At 45.5% G+C, this 18245-nt stretch overlaps 1 long non-coding RNA gene across 1 annotated transcript in view; it reads left to right on the top strand.

The window, feature by feature from the left end:
• The window catches only part of LOC134739497 (uncharacterized), a 243588-nt gene that overhangs the window by 221803 nt on the left and 3540 nt on the right, over nt 1–18245 (top strand). Inside the window, exon 2 of the long non-coding RNA XR_010126192.1 lies at nt 16878–17155. This is a non-coding gene — a long non-coding RNA (uncharacterized LOC134739497). The remainder of the gene's footprint in view (nt 1–16877; nt 17156–18245) is intronic.

The following is an 18245-nucleotide window of genomic DNA, read 5'->3' as shown; positions in this document are numbered from 1 at the left end:
GCGGGACACGCAGTGTTAAATGGGAGAGCTGGAGAAAATTCCATGAGGAAAAACAAACAGAAAGGTATTACCCCTCCAACAACAGAAGCTCCTCCTCTGCATCGCTGACAAACCTCACGCAAGTTGGACAACCATTTTTTTTTAATAGAAAAGAAGCTGGCTTTATTCTAACATGAGCAATATTGAGAGTCTTCTCTAGTGTTCTGTTTCTGATGGACCGAAACTGATGTGCTGGGGAGCAGATCCCTGCCGCCGGTGCTCTAGCAGATGAGATCTGGTAGGATGTGGAGGTGGTGGCAGTTTTCCAGGCTGGCCACATGGGAGGCTGGAAGCAAGGGGAGCATGGAGCAGCTGAAATCGCATTACCAGGCTCTTGACAGTAGAGAGTGAATGCCCCCACATTCTCTATGTTCTGAATAAGAATTTGAATTATTTAGCTCAATATCATCTTCTATTTTGCAGCAAAATCTAGTCAAAGCTAGTTTTAAATTGGATTTCTTTCTTCTTTGTTGGAATGAAAATTCACATTGTCATTTCATTCTGGTCAGGTCACTGGCTCTGCCAAAAACCAGAGTCTCACTCTGGAAATCAGCCTTTCCTTTCTTCTCCTTCAAGTGTGAATCAGGACCTCATCCTTCACAACCTCGGCAGACGTTTCTTGTATGTTAGTGATGGAAAAGAGCTGAATGGGGCTCAAATGAGACCCAAAATGAGAAAGGAAAGAGGACTAGCGGGTGTGACCTAATCTCTAAAACCAAAATAGAGAAATAATTTAGGACACAATTAATTACTGATAAGCAGACTGTCAGAAAAAAGGACGTTGATACACACACACACCCACACACCAACACACACACATCTATATCTATATCTATATCTATATCTATATCTATATCTATATCTATATCTACATATATATATAAAAATATATACACATACACTCACATGTCTAGGTGTGTGCTAGACACTCTTCTAGGCATAATCAGTTGCATTATTTGTTTTCAAAATGGCCTTGAGGCATGTATGATTATAATGACAGTCAGTATAGCGCAGTGCTGGGATCAGCACACTTTTCTGGGAAAGCACCAGGTAGTAAATATTTTAGGCTTTGTGAGCCACAGGATCTCCCCTTCAATTACTCAACTCTGTTGTTATAGAGCAAAAGCAACCATACATGATGTGTCAATGAATGGTTACGGCTGTGTTCCAATAAAACTTTATTTGCGAAGACAGACAGCAGGCCAGATTTTGTTCAGAAGCCATTATTAGCTGATTACTCAGGTGGTGGGGAAAAGTGTAGATTCAGGAGCAGATGCTATGGATTTGATTTTCTAGCCTACCTTTTACTCGCTTCTCCTCTAATTCTTAACCTCTATGTGCCTCAGTCTTCCCATCTGTAAAATAAGAATAAGAATAGCCAAAATTATATGGAAAAAAAGAATTAAGTTGGAGAACTCACGTTGCCTAATTTCAAAAGTGTAAGTGCCCATATACTGTTAGTATCACAAAGGGACTTCGTATTCTATTTCCAGCGAGAGATGGGGGGACTGAGATTCAGCAATGTGAATACAAATCTGGGGAAATCTCTTCCACCGTGGCTCCAGAATCTGAATTATGCCACAGAACAGACCTCCATAAAGGTGTTCAAGTGCGCTGAGAGGGAAATTCCAAACCATCTGCAAAGCCCTGGGCAACACCGTGGCAGGGCTCCCCTGTCTGTCATACCCACCGGAACTGGGTCCTGGGCAACACTGTGGCAGGGCTCCCCTGTCATATACCCACCAGAACTGGGCCCTGGGCAACACCGTGGCAGGGCTCCCCTGTCTGTCATATACCCACCGGAACTGGGTCCTGGGCAACATCGTGGCAGGGCTCCCCTGTCTGTCATATACCCACCAGAACTGGGCCCTGGGCAACACCGTGGAAGGGCTCCGCTGTCTGTCATATACCCACCGGAACTGGGTCCTGGGCAACACCGTGGCAGGGCTCCCCTGTCTGTCATATACCCACCAGAACTGGGCCCTGGGCAACACCGTGGCAGGGCTCCGCTGTCTGTCATATACCCACCGGAACTGGGTCCTGGGCAACACCGTGGCAGGGCTCCCCTGTCTGTCATATACCCACCAGAACTGGGCCCTGGGCAACACCGTGGCAGGGCTCCCCTGTCATATACCCACCAGAACTGGGCCCTGGGCAACACCGTGGCAGGGCTCCCCTGTCATATACCCACCAGAACTGGGCCCTGGGCAACACCGTGGCAGGGCTCCCCTGTCATATACCCACCAGAACTGGGCCCTGGGCAACACCGTGGCAGGGCTCCCCTGTCTGTCATATACCCACCGGAACTGGGTCCTGGGCAACACCGTGGCAGGGCTCCCCTGTCTGTCATATACCCACCAGAACTGGGCCCTGGGCAACACCGTGGCAGGGCTCCGCTGTCTGTCATATACCCACCGGAACTGGGTCCTGGGCAACACCGTGGCAGGGCTCCCCTGTCTGTCATATACCCACCAGAACTGGGCCCTGGGCAACACCGTGGCAGGGCTCCGCTGTCTGTCATATACCCACCAGAACTGGGCCCTGGGCAACACCGTGGCAGGGCTCCGCTGTCTGTCATATACCCACCGGAACTGGGTCCTGGGCAACACCGTGGCAGGGCTCCCCTGTCTGTCATATACCCACCAGAACTGGGCCCTGGGCAACACCGTGGCAGGGCTCCCCTGTCATATACCCACCAGAACTGGGCCCTGGGCAACACCGTGGCAGGGCTCCCCTGTCATATACCCACCAGAACTGGGCCCTGGGCAACACCGTGGCAGGGCTCCCCTGTCATATACCCACCAGAACTGGGCCCTGGGCAACACCGTGGCAGGGCTCCCCTGTCTGTCATATACCCACCGGAACTGGGTCCTGGGCATCACTGTGGCAGGGCTCCCCTGTCTGTCATACCCACCAGAACTGGGACCTGGGCAACACCGTGGCAGGGCTCCCCTGTCTGTCATATACCCACCGGAACTGGGTCCTGGGCAACACCGTGGCAGGGCTCCCCTGTCTGTCATACCCACCGGAACTGGGTCCTGGGCAACACTGTGGCAGGGCTCCGCTGTCTGTCATATACCCACCAGAACTGGGTCCTGGGCAACACCGTGGCAGGGCTCCCCTGTCTGTCATACCCACCAGAACTGGGCCCTGGGCAACACCGTGGCAGGGCTCCCCTGTCTGTCATATACCCACCGGAACTGGGTCCTGGGCAACACTGTGGCAGGGCTCCCCTGTCTGTCATATACCCACCAGAACTGGGCCCTGGGCAACACCGTGGCAGGGCTCCGCTGTCTGTCATATACCCACCGGAACTGGGTCCTGGGCATCACTGTGGCAGGGCTCCCCTGTCTGTCATATACCCACCAGAACTGGGTCCTGGGCATCACTGTGGCAGGGCTCCCCTGTCTGTCATACCCACCAGAACTGGGCCCTGGGCAACACCGTGGCAGGGCTCCCCTGTCTGTCATATACCCACCAGAACTGGGTCCTGGGCATCACTGTGGCAGGGCTCCGCTGTCTGTCATACACCCACCAGAACTGGGTCCTGGGCAACACCGTGGCAGGGCTCCCCTGTCTGTCATATACCCACCAGAACTGGGCCCTGGGCAACACCGTGGCAGGGCTCCCCTGTCTGTCATACCCACCGGAACTGGGTCCTGGGCAACACTGTGGCAGGGCTCCGCTGTCTGTCATATACCCACCAGAACTGGGCCCTGGGCAACACCGTGGCAGGGCTCCCCTGTCTGTCATATACCCACCGGAACTGGGTCCTGGGCAACACCGTGGCAGGGCTCCCCTGTCTGTCATACCCACCGGAACTGGGTCCTGGGCAACACTGTGGCAGGGCTCCCCTGTCATATACCCACCAGAACTGGGCCCTGGGCAACACCGTGGCAGGGCTCCCCTGTCTGTCATACCCACCGGAACTGGGTCCTGGGCAACACTGTGGCAGGGCTCCCCTGTCTGTTATACCCACTGGAACTGGTCGTTGCATAGTCAAAAAAGTTCATTAAAAGGGAAACGAGATTACAGTAGACATAAAGGAAAGAGTAAATAGAAAATCAGTAAAAACATATGTGAATTATTTGAAAAGATTAATAAAATCGACAAACCTTTAGTGACACTCACCAGGAGAAAGAGGGAGAGAACAATCAAATTAATAAAATCCAGAATGGAAGAGAGGACATCAGCATTGACCTTATGGAAATAAAAAATATTATAATGGAATACTATGAACAATTATAAAAGATTATAGTTGAATACTATGAACAACTGTGCATGCCACAAATTACTCAGATGAAATGGACAAATTCCCAGAAAAACCCAAACTACTGACACTGACTCAAGAAGAAATGGATATGCTTGAATTGTGAATTTTAAGACTTTAACAGAGAAAATCCCAGGCCCAGAGGGGTTCACTGTGAATTCTACAAAACATTGAAAGAATGAATACTGATTCTTCAGAAACTCTTCCAAAGCATACAACAGAAGAGCACACTTCCCCACTCATGCTGTAAAGCTAGTGTCACCCTAACACTAAAACCAAAGACGTCGCAAGAAAAAAAACACACAGTGATAATCCTTATAGCCTAAAAAAATCCTCGACAAATTATTAGCAACCTTAATTCCATCACATATTAAAAGATCAGACACTATGACCAAGTGGAATGTATTACAGTGATGTAAAGTCAGTTTAACATCCAAGAACCTATCAGTGTAATGCATCATATTCACAGAACACAGCACAAATCATGGCCGTCATCTCAATAGATGGAAGAAAGGAATTTACAAAATCTAAAACCTTTTCATGATAAAAATGCTTAACAAACTATACATAAGAGGAAACTTCCTCAACTTGATTAAAATTTTAGCAAACCGGACATAGGAGGAAACTTTCACAGCTTGGTTAGAAGCATCTATGAAAAATCCACAACTAACATCATACTTACTGGAGCAAGACTAATGCTTTCTCCCTAATATCAAGAACGAAACAATAATGCCTACTCTAGCCACTTCTATTCAACATCGTGCTAGATGTTATAGCCAGGGCAATTATAAAAGAAAAAAAGGGAACAGTTAAAATGATCTCCATTTTCAGATGACATGATCATATATATAAACAAATCCTAAGGAATCCAAAGAAAAACCACTACAGCTAACAAACCACTTCAGCATGAGGCAGCATACAAGGTCAATATACAAAAATAATTTTGTTTATATACACTAGCAATCAATAATACAAAAATGAAAATTAAGGGAAAAATGCATTTTAATAGCATAAAAATAAAATGTCTAGGCATGCATTTAACAAAAGAAGTACAAAATTTATATGCTAAAGATGTGAAACAAATTAAAAATCTAAATAAATAGAAAGATATTCTACATTCATGGATCAGGAGACTCAATATTGTTAAGATGCCTACACTCCACAAATGGATCTTTATCAAAATCTCAGCTGTCTTTTATTGCAAAAGTAGACTAGCTGATCCAAAAATTCTTGTAGAAATGCAAGGGACTCAAAATAGCCAAAATAATATTTTAAAAAAGAAGAATTAATTTGGAGGCTCATGTTGCCCAATTTCAAAATTTAGTGCAAAGCTCCAGCAGTCAACATTGTGTGGAGCTGGCACAGTGACAGACATATAGATCAATGAAATAACATTGAGAGTCCAGATACAAACCCTCACATTTATGGTCAATTGAGTTTTGACAAGGGTCGCAGTGCTGGGACAACTGGAATTCACATGGAAAAGTTGGATTTGGACTCCAATGTATCACATCACACACAAAAATTAACTCAAAGTGGGTCATGCACCTAAATGTAACTGCTAAATCTATAAAACTCCTAGATGAAATCACAGGAATAAATCTTTGTGCCCTTGGATTAGGCAATGGTTCCTTAGACACAACTTCAAGATTATAATCAATAAAAGAAAAAAAAAGATATACTGGACATCATCAAAAATAAACACTTCTGTATTTCACAAAATACCATCAAGAAAGTGAAAAGATAACCCATAGCATGGCACAAAATATTTGCAAATCATGTATCTGACAAGGACTAGTATCCAGAATATGTAAAGAACTCACAACTTTGTAATAAAAAGCAAATACCCCAATTAAAAATGGAGAAAATAAGTAAATAAATATTTCTCCAAAGAAGATATACTAATGGCTGATAAACACATAAAGATGTTCTCAACATCATTCATCATTGGGGAAATGCAAATCAAAACTACAATAGGATACCACTTCACACCCACTAAGGCGGCCTTAGAATCAAAAAGACAGACTAATCAATGTTAGCCAGGATGCGGTGACATTGGAGGCTTCATACATTGCTGGTGGGAATGTAAAATGGTGTAGCTGCTTTCAAAAACATCATTCTTCAAAATATGAAACATAGTGTTCCCATATGACCCAGAAATTCTGCTCCTGGGTACACGCTCAACAGAAAGATAAACATGTGTCCACACAAAAACTCACACATGAATATTTATAGCAGCATCACTCATGATGGCCAAAAAGTGAGAAAACCCACATTTCCAGCAATGAATGGATAAATAAAATGTGTATAATTATACAACGGCAATTCCTTTTTATTATATGGCAATAAAAAGGAATGAAGTACAGGCTTTAGAACATGGTTCCTCCTTGAAAACAAGGTGAAAGTGAAAGAAACAGGTCACAAAAAACCCCATGTTGTATGATTGCATTTACATAAAATGTTCAGAAGAGGCAAATCTACAGAGACCAAAAGTAGAGTAGTGGGGCTGGGATGGATGGGTAAATGACTGTTCATAGGTATGAGGTTTCTTTGGGGGAGTGATGAAGATGATAGAAAATTAGATTAATGATCACACTACTCTGAGAATATACTGAAAATCACCGAATCATCATTTTAAATGGAAGTTTGGGTATATGTGAATTATATATCAATAAATCTGTTTGTTAAACAGTGCACGCTATCAAGATGACTTATCGCTGACGACGTTAACTCATCAACTAGCCTGTTTCTCCTCTGTACCCATGCTCTACTCTTTGGAAGCAATTCCCTAAGCAAGGGATAGAGGGTTAAGCTCCACACCCTTAAGAGAGGAGTAATTGTGCAACTTATTTGGAATCCTATATGGGAGATTTCTCTCTTCTCTCTCATTATTTTATTCATTCAATCATTTTGTATCAGTGTGAACTCATGGATATTTTTTACTTTAAGATGTAATCCAATGCTAGATTATTCATTCTGTCACTCAAGTTATTCCAGCTTTGGTTATTGGGAATTCTTTCAGGTTGGGGCTTATGTAATTATAAGTAAATTACTTCTTTATAATAATTGTTAAATTGATCTGAACAGATTTGAAAACAAACACAGCCAATTTCAAATGTTTCGATTCAGCTGAAGAGAAGAGACCTTTCCTGTGTGCACCAGAAAGTGGCCTTTGAGCATTTTCTGAGTGGCGAGATCAGTGCACGGCAAGAGCAAGGCCATCTTGAAGTGACTGTCGGACCCCAGCACACCAATTAGTTCCTCAGAAACAATGCCTGTGGCATAGACAACCCCTACAAACAGACAATGCCTGGGGCATAGATGACCCCTAAAAAGATGCTTATTCAACCTCCTCACTGGTCAGCAGTTTTGTGAGAGGGTCTGGTGCACCAGTCTTATAAAGGCTTGCTATAGAAAGAATGCTTTCTGGGCCGGGTGCGGTGACTCATGCCTGTAGTCCTAGCACTTTGGGAGGCTGAGGTAGGTGGATCACGAGGTCAAGAGATTGAGACCATCCTGGTCAACATGGCGAAACCCCGTCTCTACTAAAAATACAAAAATTACCTGGGCATGGTGGCGGGCGCCTATAGTCCCAGCTACTTGGGAGGCTGGTGCAAATCACTTGAACCCGGGAGGTGGAGGTTGCAGTGAGCTGAGATCGAGTCACTGCACTCCAGCCTGGCGACAGAGCAAGACTCCATATCAAAAAAGAAAGAAAGAAAGAAAGAAAGGAAGGAAGGAAGCAAGGAAGCAAGGAAGGAAGGAAAAGAAAAGAAAGAAAACTAGCTTTCTGGAGGGCAGCTGTGGGATAAGTCCCTATTCAATGCTCCTTTCTGAGAGTCTGGATTTGTCAGCCTCTTTCCTCGGCCTCTCTGCATGCCCAGGCTTTGGGGGTGGGCTTGCATGGGTCTGCCCACTGGAACACAGGGTGTTTCCTGGTACGCGTGGGGAGTGCTGGCAGTGAATCTGAACATCAGTTAAGAATCTCAACTCAATTTTGTTACTCGTAAAACTAAGTCTAATGTGCAGATAAAAGATACCAATGCCCGCATATGCAATTGTCTGCTTTTTCCACTCATTTTGTTAATGCCCAGGCAGAGACTTCTGTGCCTTCAGACACTCCGGCCTGCACCCTATACTCCCTTCTCTACAGGCCATGAAAATAGGCAGTTACAGGCCTGGAAATCAACAGTAATGATTACTGTTGGATAAATTGGATAATGAGTAGGACAATGAATTTCACTGGTTTGTTTCGGAGAGTTTTGAGTATTTTTGATATTTGCATTTTTGAATCTTGCCCTGTGTAGCAACTGGTATGCTTAGGGTGACTTTAAAAGGGAGCTCTTGAACTGAAATTCATTCCAAAATAATACTTTTGTGTAAATGTTTGTTCTGTATTTTCTAATAGAGACCATACCCTCTTCCTTCAATAAACAGTTTAATGGCTTATTTGTGAATAAAAACATGAATTGCTAAGGGCTTATTTTCCCCAAAAGTATGTGGCACCCACAGAAATACCTGCCCAGCAGGCACCTCTTAGCAGAAGGGAGTCATCTGAGCTCACTTTCAGAAGGGGTCTGTTTTGTTCTGTTCTATATATATATATTTATTCCATGGGAGGTGGTTTTCGTTTGATGGTGTAATGGCCACACCGGGGAGCCACTGGAAGCCCATTCCTGCGATGCCCAGCAGGGCTGGGGTGGCCCAGATCTCCACGCCCGGATGGAGACGCTGTAACTTTGTAGGGGCTCTGCACACCTGGGCCTCCCACATGATCCAGTTACCTCCAGTTAGTGGGGCTGAATCCTAACTTTGCTGTAGGGTGCTCAGGCTGAGACTGGATTCCAGTATCGTTTGGAAACTTGGGGGCTCCAAGGTGAAGAGAGGGCAAAAGTGGGACTGAGAAGGGAGTGCGTTTAAGCTTCAAGCACCGCCCAGCCCTCCGGAGGCTGCGGCCCGAGGTTCCGCTCGCGGGGGCCCGGCGCCCTCTGGTGGACGCAGGTGGACGCCGGGGCGACTTGGCGCCGCTCGGCTCCGTTGCCCACGCTTTGTGCTCACCCGTGTCCCGGTCTCTTTCCGAGTCCCTAACCAGCTGACCCGTTGATGAGACACTGTCCCCGAGGCAGGGCTGATTCGTGCCTCAGGCTTGCTCTCTGTGCACAGGAAGGGGACGGCCAAATGCTGACCGAAGTTTGTCCCTGGGAGGCTTCCTGTGTCTCAGTCACAAAATGGTACAAGCTTCAGCTGCACAGAACCTGGGGGTGCCCCGCGGGCCCCGCGGGGAGCGGGCTTAGGTTTGGCTGGCAGCGAACACCGGCCCGGGAGGCCTCCGCGGGGAGCTGGGGTCTTGGAGTGAGCGTGTCCATCGCCGCTTCCCGATGTGTGTGTGCGTTCCATATGTGTATGTGTGTGTGTGTTTCCTGTGTCTTTCACGTGTGTTCTATGTGTGTATTTCATGTGTGTGTTTTGTGTGCGTGTTTCATGTGTATGTGTTTCATGTGTTTTATGTATGTATTTTGTGTGTTGTGTGCGTGTTTCATGTATCTTTCATGTGTGCTTTATGTGTGCAGTTCATGTGTGTTTGCGTTTCATATGTATGTGTGTTCATGTGTGTATTTTGTGTTGTGTGCGTGTTTCATGTGTGTGTTCATGTGTGTTTTGTGTGTATTTCGTGTGTTGTGTACATTTCGTGTGTATGTTTCATGTGTGCTTTGTGTGTATCTTGTGTGTTGTGTGCATGTTTTGTGTGTTTTGTGTTTCATGTGTGTGAATGTGTTTTATGTGTGTGTTTCGTGTGTGAATGTATGTTTTATATGTGCGTGTGTTGTGATGTGATGTGGGGGGATGGGTAGATTTATTTATTTATTTTTGTTATCACTAAGCCTTCAGCATTCAAATGTTTATATTTGTTTGTTTTAAAAATACAACACAGCCTTAACAATACATTGCGGGATCAAGGTTGGGGATACTGTTCCCCAGTTCATCAGGGAAGAGGTGAAGGAGCTGAGGGAGCTGGGGTAGGGGTGTGGGGAGGGCAGCAGCAGCGCAGAGGAAGCCGCCGAGGGCCGAAGCAGCCCTGAGCCGGGCCCCAGCAGAACACAGGTAGCGCGGGCACCGTGGACCTGGCCCCGGGGCTCAGGCTGGGCGGTCACTGCAGGAGCAAGGGCCCAGAGCCGTCCTGGAGCATCTGGTGGAAAGGCGAACCTGCTGTCCGGGGACCAGATATTTACAAGTGTTATATTTGAAAAGGAAAGCATATTTGAATGGAAGCCGTTTATTTGATTTAATGTTCCCAGATATTATATATACATAGGATTTGTTTAAACTTACCATAAATTAAGTGCACTCTGCCCATCTGCTGTGATTTTAAAATGGAACAAAGAGCGGTATAAAAGTGCCATCTAGTGGCGAAATGGAGAATTGGGTTGAAAATATTTACCAGCAGGTTTGTCTTGTCTTTCTTTTCCACCTGTAAAACACATGGATTATGTTATAAAGGGAATAATAATAATATCCTATTTGCACAGTGCTGGTGAGAAGGAAAGCCCACTGCATGCTGCACAGCACATAGCAGGATCCCAAAAGACGTGAATATGGCGATAGTCTTATCTGTATTCTATTTCCTATTCTTGTTCATCAAGATGATATTATTATTATTAACTAATCACTGCTCGTTGGACCCACTGGATTTTATGTCTATGTTATTCATTTAACAAGCTGTTCACTTAACTCCAGAATGTTCATTTTAACTCTTTTCAGATAGAATTAAATGATAATGATATGAGTGACGTTCTTCTGATCATGCCCTCTGTGGGGCTGTTAACAAGGCTGCTCAAGAAACTCCTAATTATGTCCACATCCACTATTCCTAGATGTTGTGCTGGCAGCTGCTGGGGTTCAGAGGAAGCAGGAAGTAGAACCACAGGTCCTTACTCCAAGGATGGCAGCCTGCCATTGCTGTCAGCAGTGAGCACAGACTGACAGCAATACAATGAAAAGTGCCTTTAAGTGATAACTGTGGCATCTCAGAAACATGTTTCTTTCTCATATGTTAGTAGCAGCAAAGAGAAACACAGGCCTGACAGAGGAACTGCTATTCCATGAACTCTGCTACCCAACTTCCCTTCTCATTTAAATTGGCCCCTGAAGAACTGAGGCACAGAAGACCTGCATTTCCTGGGCTCAGCGTCCGCCCTAACAGGCCGTGTGAGCTGGGAGAGGTCACATCCCCACCCGGAGCTTCATTTCTATAGCATGATTGCTAAAGTCTCTTTCACCTCTAACAGCCTATGAGTCCCCAGTAATTAATGTGCCAAATAGCATCTTCCATTGGTCTCGTTACTTCCTTACCATTAGCACTTTGGTCAATGCAAAAAAATCGAAGGAGTAGATTTCACTGGATACCAGAGCAACTTTAAACTTACATTATTCTGATCTTCAACGGTAGCAGAGAGAACTCTCTTCACATGAGGTGTTTTTTAATTTTTTTTTTTTTTGGTTGTTGTTTTGAGATGGGGTCTCACGATGTTGCCTAGGCTGGTCTCAAACTCCTGGCCCTAGCCATCCTCCTACTTCAGCCTCTTGAGTAGCTGGGACTACAGTCATGCACCACTGCACCTGGCAACATGAGTTTTAATACCCCGAGAAGGAGGAGGGAGAAGCCTGGAACCTCAGATACAAATGCATAATACTCAGAATTCAGCTAAATTAGAATGAGCAAACTGAGAATCTAAGCCTTTAATTTAGCTGTATACTGAAGCAACACCAGCAGCCGACCATCCTGGCTAACACGGTGAAACCCCGTCTCTACTAAAAATACAAAAAAATAATTAGCTGGGCCTGGTGGCACGCACCTGTAATCCCAGCTACTCGAGAAGCTGAGGCAGGAGAATCACTTGAACCCGGGAGGTGAAGGTTGCAGTGAGCCTAGATTGTGCCACTGCACTCCAGCCTGGGTGACAGAGTGAGACTCTGTCTCAAAAAAAAAAAAAAAAATTAGCTGTATACTATTTTTACAGACACCAGCACAGCCATAAACATGCTGATAAATCCATCTACTGATTGTCAGTTAAAATATTAAAGGCTGCCCATCACATCACAAACTACTCATTTATAAAATGGAATCTGAATAAAGAAAAACTAACTTTCAAATCTGAAAAATAGACCTATCTTGATTTTTCTTGCCAAATAACAAACACGATGAAATATATATATATTGCTGAAAAATTATTTGTAATGCCTTTATTTTTTCTATTTATTTATTTAATTTTTATTTTAGATTCTAGGTGTGCACGTGCAGGTTCATTGCATTGTGTAACACTGAGGTTTGACCTTCTACTGATCCCATTGCCCAGGCAGAGAACATAACACGCAATAGGTAGCTTTTCAGCCTTCGGCCCCTCCCTTTCTCTCCTCTTTTAGAATCCCTAGTGCTGGGCTGGAAGCTGCTGGAGGTGAGAGGACGTTCCCGTCTTGATGTCCTTGAGTACCCAACGTTCAGCTCCCACTTAGAAGTGAGAACATGCGGCATTTGGTTTTCTGTTTTTGCGAAACAGCTTATTTATTTATTTATTTATTTATTTATTTATTTTTGAGATAGAATCTCACTCTGTCGCCAGGCTGGAGTGCAGTGGTGCGATCTCGGTTCGCTGCTACCTCTGCCTCCTGGGTTCAAGCGATTCTCCTGTCTCCCAAGTAGCTGGGATTACAGGCACACACCACCACGCCTGGCTAATTTTTTGTATTTTAGTAGAGACGGGGTTTCACCATATTGGCCAGGATGGTCTGGATCTCCTGACCTCATGATCCACCTGCCTCGGCCTCACAAAGTGCTGGGATTACAGGCATGAGCCACCACGCCCAGCCCACAGTTTTATTTTTAATGAAGCAATTACCTGAGAAATACATTCAGATTCACCCAAATCAAATATTAATTTGCTCAAGTATATAAATATTTCTGAGGAAGTCACTTTTTGTCTTGATTCTTTCTTTACTGCTTTCTCGTTCTAATAGTGAAGATAATTATTTCAGTTGGTGGCAGCAGAAACTTGTAGAAAAACCCTCCAAGCCCCAAAACCCACACTTCTGTGTTGTGTTTGATAGTGTTTTCCGTGGGATGACAAAGGTTTTCTAGTCTGTATTGTTTGTAAAGGTGCCTTCCCGACCAAGCTCACGGGAGCCATTCTGACTGCCGTTTTGACAGTGTCTGAGCATTGAAGGGACCCACACAGTCATCACACCATGTGAAAATCTCCCCCTGTGCACAGCATTGTCCTTTGAAAGTTACCGGTGGTTACAAAGCGTGCTCATATTTCCTGGGGAGTGCTGGGTGCAGCAGAAAGGCTGCATCCGTACATATAAGATACATGTTGACACCTCTCTGCGTAGATGAGGTAAGACAAACACATACACGAACAAGTCTCTCCATCAGTGAGTCCACCATACACTGTTACATTTGTAAGACAATTGCCTGATACCCAAAGGCAAAACAGAGGGAACTAGTTTGTTAAATACTATTTGTACCCATTACTATAGGAGGCATTTTGAATATAGTCTCTTCTCTGAAAGTTAGAATTAAATGGAAAATGACAGTAAGCTATGTACTGTGTGCCACGTATAGTACATACCATATACAGCAGTTTGGGTCCTTAACCAATATTACTAGTTTCCTTAAAAGAAAGGGAGAAGAAACATGGGAGAGGCCCATGTGGAGAAGGAGGCAGCCAAGGAACGAGGAAGAGGCAAGGCAGGGTCCTCCCTAAGGCCTCGACGGGAGCCGAGTTCTGCCAACACCGTGGTTCCAGCGTTACAGCCTCCAGAGCCACGGGGAGAAATCTGGGCTATTCAGCCACCCTGGTGGGTTGTGGTAATTTGTTACAGAATCCAGAGGAAAGTAACACAGCATCTAAAGATGAGGAAACCCAGGGACCAGAGAGGCAGTGAAGCTGGAGTGCATAAGCGTTACAGGTATCAGAAATGGTCGTTTTCATTTTCTTTTTTTTTTTTTTTTTTTTTTTTTTGAGAAGGAGTCTCACTCTGTCGCCCAGGCTGGAGTGCAGTGGCGCGATCTCGGCTCACTGCAAGCTCCACCTCCCGGGTTCATGCCATTCTCCTGCCTCAGCCTCCCGAGTAGCTGGGACTACAGGCACCGCCACCACGCCCGGCTAATTTTTTGTATTTTTAGTAGAGACGAGGTTTCACTGTATTAGCCAGGATGGTCTCGACCTCCTGACCTTGTGATCCACCCGCCTCGGCCTCCCAAAGTGCTGGGATTACAGGAGTGAGCCACCGCACCCGGCCTGTTTTCATTTTCATTCTCTCTCTTTCTCTCAAACACACACACACACACACACACAGACACACACACACACACACACAGACATTCCTCATTGAAGAATTGCTCTCAACAGTTATTGTTAGTTTGTGGGATTGCCTTGGAAAAGGAAGAAATGTTCTCCTGAAAGAAACTTGGCCTGCTGTGATTAATGAACACGCGTGCATACAACGGGTGGGAAGCAGGTGGGAGAGTTGGGGTGGGGCTCACGGCGCACTGGGAAGCCGTGATGGTGTGGCCACCACCTCTGCCTGGACAAAGGGAAGTCCTCCCAGGTGACAGGTGGCCTCACAGACATCTTGTGGAAAGGACATTCAAAGAGAGGATTGCCCTGACCACATGGGGCCGGCGGAGCCTCCGTGCAGTCGGGAAATTCCCTACACCTGAGCTCTGGGATGCTGCCGGCCAGAATGTTGAAAATCCTCTCACACGAGCAAAGGGAAAGACTCATTCTATTTTTTCCTTTTTTTTTGAGACGGAGTCTCGCTCTGTTGCCCAGGCTGGAGTGCAGCGGCACGATCTCGGCTCGCTGCAACCTCCGTCTCCTGGGTTCAAGCGATTCCCCTGCTCAGCCTCTTGAGTAGCTGGGACTACAGGTGCCACCACCACGCCTGGTTAATTTTGTGTGTTTTAGTAGAGACGGCGTTTCACTATGTTGGCCGGGATGGTCTCCATCTCCTGACCTCGTGATCCGCCCGCCTCGGCCTCCCAGAGTGCTGGGATTACAGGTGTGAGCCACCACGCCTGGCCTGGGAAAGACCCATTCTAAGTGAGACCGGTGAAGGGAGCGGAAAATCACAGAACAGAGCGAGGATGAAGGGAGAAGTGGACCTGAACAGGCGAGATGGAGACATGCCCCTTAGCAAATGGGGAACGTTTCCTCTGATGCTTTCATGAGGCAGGACAACAGGTAAGGCCATAAGTGGGTCATGCATAATGTAAATGTATTATTTCTGAAGGCTTTCTTAAATATAAGATTCTCAGTCCAAAGTTTAGTTTCCCTCTTTAGAGTGTAGGGCAGTGGCCAGCCACTGGTGCCCAGGGTGCCGCAGGTGAGAACTGCAGCGTCCATCACAAGCGTGGCCTCATTGCCGGCTGTCCAAGAGCACCACTCATGTCAGAAAGTGAGGCAGCTCTGGAGCGGGTCACAGACAGACTTTCTCTGAGGCTTTAGGATCAAAACTATTCAAGAACATTTCCAACTTTTAAAATTGGAAAAAACAAAACTGTGTCCCATAGAACACTATGGTAAAATGCATGCCTAATAAAAGTCAATTACATTTCATTGACTCAGGGCTGTGATCAATAACCCGAGTCCTGGCACACAGGATGTTCCACTGCAGGTCGTAGGAAATGCACAGCTTAAAATGATAGGGGCCATTGCTGTGGAAGAGGGAAGCCCAGAGCTGGTGCAGACCTTGGCCCCTCTATCTGGGCATCAGTGACCTCGGGCAGCTTCTCACGATCAGTGCCACCACTTCCAGGGCCAACGCTTCCTCATTCACATGGAAGGGAAAGAGAAAGCATTTATTCTGACAGGACATCCAAATTCTCAACCTTTGCCCAGGTTGCTGACTCTGAGCCAGTGGGGTGAAGGCGTGTGCCTGTCACTCTGGTGGGGTGAAGGCGTGTGCCTGTCACTCTGGTGGGGTGAAGGCGTGTGCCCACTGCCTTGGCCTGCACCGCCAGGAACCGATTCCCAGGGAATCAGGATCCACCCCTAGAACTGGAGATGAGGCCACCTGCACCCCAAATTTATGTCCGTAACACACAGGGAGAAGGCTGGACAGCCAGTATGTCTGCCACACTGAACCACTACCAAGGTTGAACAACATAAGCTCTGGAGCGTTTGCTTTGTTCTTTGGCAAGAACTCTCACCATGTTTACATGACTGCAAGGAGCATACTCTATTTTTGTCTACGTGATAACTACCAAATTAGTATTTAAGTAAAAAATGAAGCGGTGAACAATTTGGTGATCTTATACACCACATTAACATAACGTCATTTATATTAATTTGTCATAGTAAGAAACTGCAAAATAAACTACAGTGAGCTACCTTTTTCCACCTATCAGATTGTCAAAAATTCCTAATTGTGGTGTTATGGTAGCTGGAACGTGGCCCTCTCTTACATTGCTGGTGGGAGAGAAAATGTCTACAGTATTTTGAAGAGAAGCTTGGCAATATTCAAAATTACAATTGCATCTGCTGTTTTCGTTTTGTTTTGTCTTCAGCAATTCTACATCTGGACTTTATCCTACAAATTTTCCTGCGTGTGTATGAAAAAGGGAAAGATTGGAAACAACTCAAGTGTCCTTCCACAGGGGACTCTGGTTAAATGAAGTGCGGCATCCCTGCTGTGAACACCAGCCTTCCATAATGGACAGAGGCAGCCCTTCTCTACGCATCAGAAATAACCCAAGATAGAGGAAGCTCTCTTGGTACCCATCAGAAATATCCCCAGACAGAGGGAGCCCTCTGCGTGTCAATCAGAAGTGTGTCCAGACAGAACGTCAGTGAGAAAGGTGCTATGCAGTGTGTAGAATGTGCACTCTTCTGGTACAGAAGAGGAGATCTTCTCATTGTATATTTTATATCTTATAGAACTTTCATTAACGAATCATAGGAATATACCAGCTCTTCAAAAATTAAGACATTATACAAAGTGAAATACTAAAAACAGAAATATGTGTTTTTCTCAAATAATATGCTTCTCAGGAAAGACTTTACAGCAACATCTCTTCTTATCCGAAATTACATCCAAACCCTTTTTTGTGTGAAGTGTTGCTTCCAGTCTACTAAGGAAATAAGCAAGTAACAAGATAATATTGTTTGATACTCTTGAAGGCACTCTGATTTTCAATTCCAATTTTGTTTGAACCTGTCAGCATTTTGGATCTGGCCCCATCATGTCCTACCATCATTTTGCTCTTTTGGGAACCTGTCAGCATTTTGGATCTGGCCCTGTTATAGTCTACCATCATTTTGCTCTTTTGGGCTTTTTGTTTGTTATTGTTTTTGTTTTGTCTTTGTCAGGACAAATTCCTTTGTATTCCAGTCTTTGCACTTGGTGAAAAATGTCCTTCTTCCTTTCTCATCTCATAGACTCTGGTGCAGCCACTCATTTCAGCTTGAACCTATATATTTTGTCTGATTATTTTATTTTGTTGCTCATGTTAACTAGAGTATAAGCTTCATGAAGCCAGGACGTATCTGTTTGCTCACCACTGTATCCTCAAAGCTCAGCATGATGCTCTCACATAATTGTGCTCAATAAATATTTTCCATGGCCAGGCGCAGTGACTCACACCTGTAATCCCAGCGCTTTGAGAGGCCTAGGTGGGCAGATCACTAGGTCAGGAGTTCAAGACCAGCCTGGCCAACATAGTGAAACCCCGTCTCTACTAAAAATACAAAAATTAGCCGGGCATGGTGGCATGTGCCTGTAATCTCAGCTACTTGGGAGACTGAGGCAGGACAATCGCTTGAACCCAGGAATGGAGGTTACAGTGAGCTGAGATCACGCCACTGCACTCCAGCTTGGGCAACAGAGTGAGACTTTGTCTCAAAAAAAAAGAAAATTTCACACTTGATGAATTGTA

The sequence above is a fragment of the Pongo pygmaeus genome, chromosome 3 (genome assembly GCF_028885625.2).
Source record: "Pongo pygmaeus isolate AG05252 chromosome 3, NHGRI_mPonPyg2-v2.0_pri, whole genome shotgun sequence".
Classification (NCBI taxonomy): Eukaryota; Metazoa; Chordata; class Mammalia; order Primates; family Hominidae; genus Pongo; species Pongo pygmaeus.
Note: the sequence above shows the minus strand (reverse complement) of the source record. Positions and strands in the feature narration are given on the sequence as shown.